This window comes from Schistocerca piceifrons, chromosome 1, assembly GCF_021461385.2.
Source record: "Schistocerca piceifrons isolate TAMUIC-IGC-003096 chromosome 1, iqSchPice1.1, whole genome shotgun sequence".
NCBI lineage: Eukaryota > Metazoa > Arthropoda > Insecta > Orthoptera > Acrididae > Schistocerca > Schistocerca piceifrons.
The window spans coordinates 330,236,877-330,245,484 of NC_060138.1; positions in this window are offsets into that span (position 1 = coordinate 330,236,877).

The window sequence follows — 8,608 nt, forward strand, 5'->3', positions numbered from 1 at the left end:
ACGGTTGATTACTTACATTCGGGTAAATTTATTCGTGCTGTTGGTAGCGTCCAATAAGCAGGAATGAGAGAGAATCACTACGATCGTATTGGCAATGGATCAACAACCGTAAAGAACAAAGCTGGAAGCAAATCACTAAGACAACTGTAGTCGAATTTTCTATATGACATCGAAGTCAAGGAGACACGTTTATAAACTAAGCGACTGCATATGTCCAACAGTTTATCAGACAGTTTTTATGGCAATACAGCCAGCCTTCATTCAAGCACCAAATCGCGAGGAATGTTTCATTCATTTATTTATTCCGCATATAACTGTAGGAAGTATCCCTACGGTAGAAGTAAATTTCGTTTGTAGAATTGCAAGAGCTAATCTGCGACCTTCGGCTGCGGAACTCGCAGCGATCCAGCATTCAGTTAAATGTACCCTGTGATCTGGGCCGTGGGGCTTCTGAGGGTTCCAATTCCATGAGACGTATAGGCCCAATAACATCGTAGCGTAGCATGCGACATCTGTTGTCCGACGAAAAAACTGTTAATGCGGTTTTCTGTTGCACCGTTAAGGACAGCCAATCTGTTTATTGTGTGATCCGGGCCGCAGTGCAAAATGAGAGGTCGCGCTATACGGAGAGTATCTCTTCGAAGGAACGAGCGAAAGCGAGACAGGGCAAGCCCTGGCACGCACACGGCCTGCACACCAAGCCTGCTTGAAGTTTGGCTCACCGTGGCCGGTTCTGATTTCCACATTTCTCAAACAGTTTCTATTCATATTAAAAATATGAAGGGTTACGGAGTCCAGCCAAAACTGCAACAGAATTGGCGATTTATTTTTATTTGAACTGTTTACCCTTCTTTCTTTGAAGAAACATCATGACTTACGAGTAACGTCTACATTTCTCTTGTTAATAAGTTTAATTTTGCGTATTTTGCCAAAGCGCGGTATAGCTCGCAAAAACTCACCTTCCTTACTAAACTATGGAATGGCTACTGCGATCAGTCCTGAAATAGTCTCATTAAACAAGCGACTGGCAATAGTAGAGGTCGACAGCTTACGAAAAAACATCTTTGTGTCATTTTGCAGTAGCGTAAGTAAACAAATTTCATGTTTATTTTCACACTAGCAAAATCTCTTTTCACTACCTGTTGGTGATTCTGAAAAAATTACCGTGGTGTATTGAAAAAAAAGCAAGTATTAACTATATGGAAAAATACTCACCTCTTTGCATCGTATCATTTTTCCCACCTGAAGTGGGGCCGAGGCAGTTTCAGATAAGTTTTTACAGTCTGAAGGTAATTATGGATTTGTAGTTTTAGCTTGACGATGTCCACTATGGACAAACGGTAGTTACTTTTATTCTGAAGAAGGTTGGGTTATCCCGACTGAAACCTAGGTAAATTCTAGGTAAACGGTGCAACTGAGGCTGTTGGTTATTAAAATTAAAATTAATGAATATTTCGTTTACGTTGTATATGGTTCAAATGGCTCTGAGCACTATGGGACTTAACTTCTGAGGTCATCAGTCCTCTAGAACTTAGAACTACTTAAACCCAACTAACCTAAGGACATCACACACATCCATGTCCGAGGCAGGATTCGAACCTGCGACCGTAGCGGTCGCGCGGTTCCAGAGTGAAGCACCTAGAACCGCTCGGCCACTCTGGCTGGCTACGTTGTATAGTTATCACACATAAGTGCAAGTGAAACAGCTACATAAAATCCATTTTATCGAGACTGGAGGTACATATATATCTCCTCCCAAGTTTAAAGAAAAATTCAATGGGTTAGCTAAATTTTATACGCACAATGTATGATCTAATATGTAGCAAAGTAACAAACATAGCTACCCTTGTTTTTCATTAGAAACCTTTTGAATTTTGTGCGTTTTGTTACTTAAATGCAAAACTCGCGATATACCATTAACGGAATTATGTGCATTTCTCCGTAAGTAATGAGTCAGTTATCGCATCTATGCCAAAGAGTGCAATTTGCAAAACTCATTGATTGTTGTACAGTGTGTTGGGAAAGTTACTGTGCAATTCCAGAATATGTTGGAAGTGATGTTTGCAGCCAGCTATAAAAGCCATAACTGGCCTAATTTTATTGAAAAACACTTTCTGCTTATGTGATTGTGACATGCTTCTCACATACTCACAAGGGGAGGCCGCCAATTCCGAAATTCAGAGTGGATTCATACTGCGCATAATAAAAGCTCATGGCCAGAGGTGTAATGTGGCAAAGCACCAAGATGCACTTCTCAGCCGTTGTAGAGAAAATCGACAGTTAAAAGAAACCGTTGCGGTGAAATACTCTCTACGATTAACAGTTTTCTACAGTGCCGTGGCGCAGCGGTAAGCGCTCGGGTTCGTAATGAGAAGGTCGCCGGATCGAATCTCGCGCCATGCAACCTTTAGTTTTTTTAGTATTTGTTTTTTGTAATTCAAATGTATATACACACACACACACACGAACATCATTATGTTTTCCGCAAACAAAGTTGTATTTCACAAATGTTATTAATTGTCTTCATAATGTTAACCACGTATAGTTAACGGAAGACGTAGAAACGATAATCCGAAACGAATGCGTATAGCGTAAGTCAAACGCTCGAATTAGAATAGAGACCCCACGAACACAAATTTGCTGTGGCAGGTATGAAATATAAACTCCGTTACTCGCTCGTTACACTTGAAGGACAGATGTTGAATGGGCCGAAACGAGCCGCCGCATAACAGCGTAGTTGCCTGCTAACTTCGAAAGAAGGTAGATGCGGTCCCTAGCGCAACTTATAACATCGTCGAAAATCAGTGCGGACGTGAAAACTTTGGTACACCCTGTTAAACAAACGGAAAAATGGAGGCGGTACAATTGAATTGCATAAGCAATTCATTATATATATATATATATATATATATATATATATATTTGAATTACAAAAAACTAATAATAAAAAAAATTGCATGGTGTGAGATTCGATCCGGCGACCTTCTCATTACTAACCCGAGCGCTTACCGCTGCGCCACGGCGCTGTAGAAATCTGTTAATCGTAGAGAGTATTTCACCCCAACGGTTTCTTTTAACTGTCGATTTTCTCGACAACGGCTGAGAAGTGCATCTTAGTGCTTTGCCACATTACACCTCTGGCCATGAGCTTTTATTATGCGCAGTATGAATCGAATCTGAATTTCACAATTGGCGGCCTCCCCTTGTCAGTTATAAAGTCACAAACCGTGCGTGGATTGTGATACAGTACTGATTTTGGCACTTATGCAGTTTAGCAGGTACGGAAAAAATTTTTCATTCCAAATGTATCTGGCTTGGAGAGCTTTGTGGGTGAATATGTAAAGTTTGTTGGTGATTGTACTTTGTATTTTCATAAATAAAGTGATCTGTAGCGTAGCCCACTTGAGGTTAGGTTGGGAGTTTTTTTTTTGGAATGCGGCCGCGGCAGCGGCCGCCTATGATTTGAAAATACTGATTAGTTAGTGTATTACACAATGTTGCGTCATCGGCAGCGCCGCGCTTATCGGGCAGAAGATATCGCCGACGGTCAATGGAAAATGAAAATGGATATTATATTCGAAATCAGCGCATCAGAATGCACTATATCGACAAAATATTGAAAAATAAAAAAATTTAAAAAAAATTTAAAACAATTTTTTGATGTAAATAATTGACTGGGGCGAAAATAAATATCGTATTCGTAATCAGCGTATCAAATTTGACTATAATCGATCAAATTTTGAAAAAAAATGAAAATTTTTTTCCGTACCTGCTAAACTGCATAAGTGCCCAGATTTTACTGCTTCCCAAAGAAAAAAGGTCTCGTGTCGTAAGGTCTGGAGGACGAGTGTTTTTTGAGATGACATGTTCCCCAAAAGTCTTCTGGAATACACAAAGTGCTGTTAGCTGTGGGCACAGAAGCGGCATCTTGTTGAAACCATGAATTGTTGACACACATGGCTAAGGACATCGTGGATCATTAAACAATAACTTTTACCGTTTACGGTTAGTTCCAAAAATAAAGATTCAGTAATGCTCCATCTGAATATTGCTAAGCACACTCCACTTTCTGATCATTCAACGGCGTTTCAAGCACAGCACGAGGATTCTCTGCTGATCATAATTGTGTGTTTTGTTGTTAACATGACCAGAGTTATGGAATCACGCCTTGTCTCTAGGGAAGGTGGCATCAAGAACATCAGAGGTATTCCTCTCCATAAAATACGTAAACCGTTTGCAGTGACAGATTGTCTTTTCGTAATCTGCACCTTTCAGTTCTTGCACTGATGTTACTCTATACGAGAAAAATTTAACTTTTTGGATAACTGTTTTTATGCGCTGTTGCAAGTCCAATATATTTTTCCCGTGTTGGCTTGTGCAGTGGTCTTGCTGGGCTCTGCTGCATAGAGTCAGAAATACCCAAGAACTTACGTTCTTTTAGTTTAGGTGGTCTTCCAGTTCGTTAGACTTCTAACACAGCCTCTTAGCCTGTTTCTCGAAATTTGTACTTATCGTCTTATCGAAAGCCATGTACAACAAGAAAAATACGTTCGTCAGTTGAAAGCAGCATAATTTAAAAGCAAATTGAAGATCTAAAACCGGCCACGCTGGCCGAGCGGTTCTAGGCACTTCAGTCTGGAACCACGCGGCTGCTACAGTCATAGGTTCGAATCCTGCGTCGGACATGAATGTGTGTGATGCCCTTAGGTTAGTCACGTTTAAGTATTCTAAGTTTAGGGGACTGATGACCTCAGATGTTAAGTCCCATAGTGCTTAGAGTCATTTTTTTGAACATCTAAGTATTATACATTGTATTCGATAGCTTTCATCAAAGGAAAGAAACATTTCTTTGGTATGTAGCAGTAGAACGAATTTTAAAATGAAAAATCCGTCCTGCCAACTTTGTTTCAAACTTCCAACGTAATCTACAGTGTGACCATAAAGTCTGTTGACATTCCAAAATGCGCTACGTCACGTAATAACGTAGGCAGAGAGGTAAAACTTGACACACATGTCTGAAATAACATGGGATCTTATTGAAAACAAAAACAAGCGCAAAATTGGTGCTGGACAGCGACACGTCAGTCATGCGGCATGAGAATCGTGTAGCTACAAAATGTCAGTGCGGCGGGTGCGAAGTACGCAGATATGTTACTGAGTCGTATCATCCCTACCCTGTCTGACAAAAACCTGCTGAAAGGTACTACTTTTATGCATCATGCCGCTATACGTGTGAAAGATATCTTGTACACATCATTTGGTGAGGATCGCATGCTGAGCCGCCACGTCTTGTCATGCTCGACCTCCCAGACCCCAGACGCCAATCCGTGTGGTTACGAGTATGGCTGTGGGGTTACCACAGTTGTCATTTGGGATGCTAAAACACAACATATGACGGCAGTTTATCACAGTCCTACTGATTTGTTGTACAGTGCTGTTCACAACATTGGCGCTGGACTACAGGTGTTGCTGATGAAGCCGACATGTTGACCATTTGCTATAGCTTTAAGAACATCGTCTATAATAAACCTCAATTGTTATGCTATTTATTGCTTCTGTATCACGCCAAGGGTCATCTGTTGGTTGTTTTGTGCTCTTTGTTTTGGTTTCAATAAAACTCCATGTGATATAAAGTATGTGTGTGAATTTTTATCTCTCCACCAACAGTTTTCTGTGAAGTATTGAAACCGCTACACTGTACTTCACGCGTACAAATCCCTGATCCTCCCCAGCCTTGGCTATCTCTGCCCGTCCTATGTTAAGCCCCATCAGATGCTCGATCGCCATGCTCATCGCCTTGCTTCAAATTCCCACCTCTCCTCACAGTGCACCATCAGCAAATTCAACTCCACCAAGCCTACTGCGTCCCCTCCCCTTTCCAGTCCCAGTGTGCTGTCCCTCTTCCTGCACATCCCACCAGTCCTGAGCCACGAACACTGAATCATCCTACCTTATCCACCCCCAGGGCTCCCTACCACATCCCCTTTTCCCCTTCCCTGTCGCCCCCCATTCCCGTTTCTTCTCCTATCTACAGCTCTGAAGACCATTTGCCACACTCTCCTTGACCCCCGCAGCCACCCCTGTCTAGTCACCATCTCTTACGATTGCCCAGTCCTCATCACCAGCACTCCCCTATCTCCCTCCTTATCTATTCTTCTTTTCATTTACAATCCACTGTCCCAGGGCAGGTCCTTTTCCAGTTAAAGTGAAAGTGCACGGTACTCCATTTTTAATGCTCAGTGAATCTTCTGTCTTGTTCAGTGGTTTTCAAGTGTTAAGTGTTGTTCAAGTATTGCTCACGTGTTTTAACTGTTCTGTCTGTCCACATTTTTATCACTGTTTTTAAACAATTCATTATTTACACTTCTCCCATTCATGTCACCTTTTCAAATTACTTTGAATTCGTAGTGCACGTGTCTCCTTGTTTTTTGTTTTAGCATCTATATTACCGTTTAGTTCTGCTGGCTGGAGAGCAGGTTATTTGTTCCGCTGCTAGCTCCCCCTCCCCCACTAGCCTACATGGGACGAGGGGGGATGAAATAACAATAATGGAAAAAAAGCAAACACTGAATTTTCAAATTTTAACGGACTTATGGGTTACACTGTACAGCCGCGGACAAAACGAGCGAGACCCCTCTCCTTTTCGTTATGCTGATCCGCACAGCTTTAAAGTCTGCTACATAGTATAACAGGCAAGGCGACGAAGTGCTACCAAGATACTATACACAGGCGTGAAATTGACGAACTATCCAAACTTTGTCAGACTGTACGAGGGTTGGAACTTAAAGAGTGGCAACTATTTATTCACAATCGATACAAAAGAGTTACATGTTTGCACTTGTTACTGTCCTTCAAAGTAGTCACCAGCGTTGTATGGAACCCGTTGCCGTTACTCGCTAATAACAGTATTTTGTTATTTCGATAAACATCCCGAATGATTGTCACATAAGCGATGACATAAACGTAGAAAATTCATGTTTTAGAGACCAGAAAGTTCTATGCAACAGAAACTGCAGATCATTTTGCTATTTTCATTCCGAAATTGCCGGCTTATGCATGTCTGAGGTAATAATAGAGGGCTGTTTGCCTGGGTTGTCCACTAGCATAGTGAAAGGTGTTTGCTAATGCAAGGGAGGTCTGGTTTTTTTTCTGTTCTAATCTCTATGGAGGCAGATACACTATCAGTAAAGCAATTTTAAGAAATTCTCGCGCTCCCAATACGTTTTATTGCTACATTGATTCTGTACTGGCGCCCTGTGGATGTCAATATGAAACTCTTGTAGAATTTCATACTTGTTACTGCCTTCCTTTTTCCGCCTCTGTCAATAATTGAATTGACCTACGTGTGGCACTGAATGATTTTTAAGTGAATTTCGTTATGAATCTTTACGTATTGCTAAATTTGCGCACTTTCATGGTAGGTCAGCAACGGTAATCCACTATGACTGGTCTGACACAAACCGTTTCGCGGCCGAATGCGTATAATATTTTGCTAATTCGTAACGATCTGGGGTACTTAGTCTTACTAGAACAGTTGTGTTATCTCGATAAGCTGAAATTCATTTTTATTAGTACAGTTCATACTAATTAACGTTTCTTCTTTCATTTATATCTCATATTTACGTGTTGTGTTTAACACACTAATCAGCATTAATACAGTCCTACACATGATTGAAAACAGTCTGACAAAGTTCGGATATGAAACTTCTTGGCAGATTAAAACTGTGTGCCGGACCGAGACTCGAACACGGGACCTTTGCCTTTCGCGGGCAAGTGCTCTACCAACTGAGCTACCCAACCACGACTCACGCCCCGTCCTCGCAGCTTTACTTCCGCCAGTACCTCGCCTCCTACTTTCCAAACTTTACAGAAGCTCTCCTGCGAACCTTGCAGAACTAGCACTGCTGAAAGAAAGGATATTGCGAAGACATGGCTTAGCCACAGCCTGGGGGATGTTTCCAGATTGAGATTTTCACTCTGCAGCGGAGTGTGCGCTAATATGAAACTTCCTGGCAGATTAAATCTGTGTGCCGGACCGAGACTCGAACTCGGGACCTGGCGGAAGTAAAGCTGTGAGGACGGGGCGTGAGTCGTGCTTGGGTAGCTCAGTTGGTAGAGCACTTGCCCGCGAAAGGCAAAGGTCCCGAGTTCGAGTCTCGGTCCGGCACACAGTTTTAATCTGCCAGGAAGTTTCATATCAGCGCACACTCCGCTGCAGAGTGAATATCTCATTCTGGAAAGTTCGGATAGTTTGTCAATTTCACGCCTGTGCATAGTATGTTGGTAGCACTTCATCGCCTTGCCTGTTATGCTGTGTAGCAGACTTCAAAGCTGTGCGGATCAGCATAACGAAAAGGTGAGGGGTCTCGCTCGTTTTGTCCACGACTGTACATCTGTAGTCCGTAGTCCAGTGCAAAGTGTCTTTTCGAATGGACTGGAGCTTCTTTTATTATGATAATGTTGTGCAGAATCCTTTATTTTTAATGACTGTTTAGTATGTGAAGCTCTGACGTATTGCCGTAATGTTGTCAACAGCTCGGAGAACGACCGGGAGGAAGCGGTAGTGTTCGAGACGAGAGAGAGGGACAGGGAGGTAGAGGGGATCCTG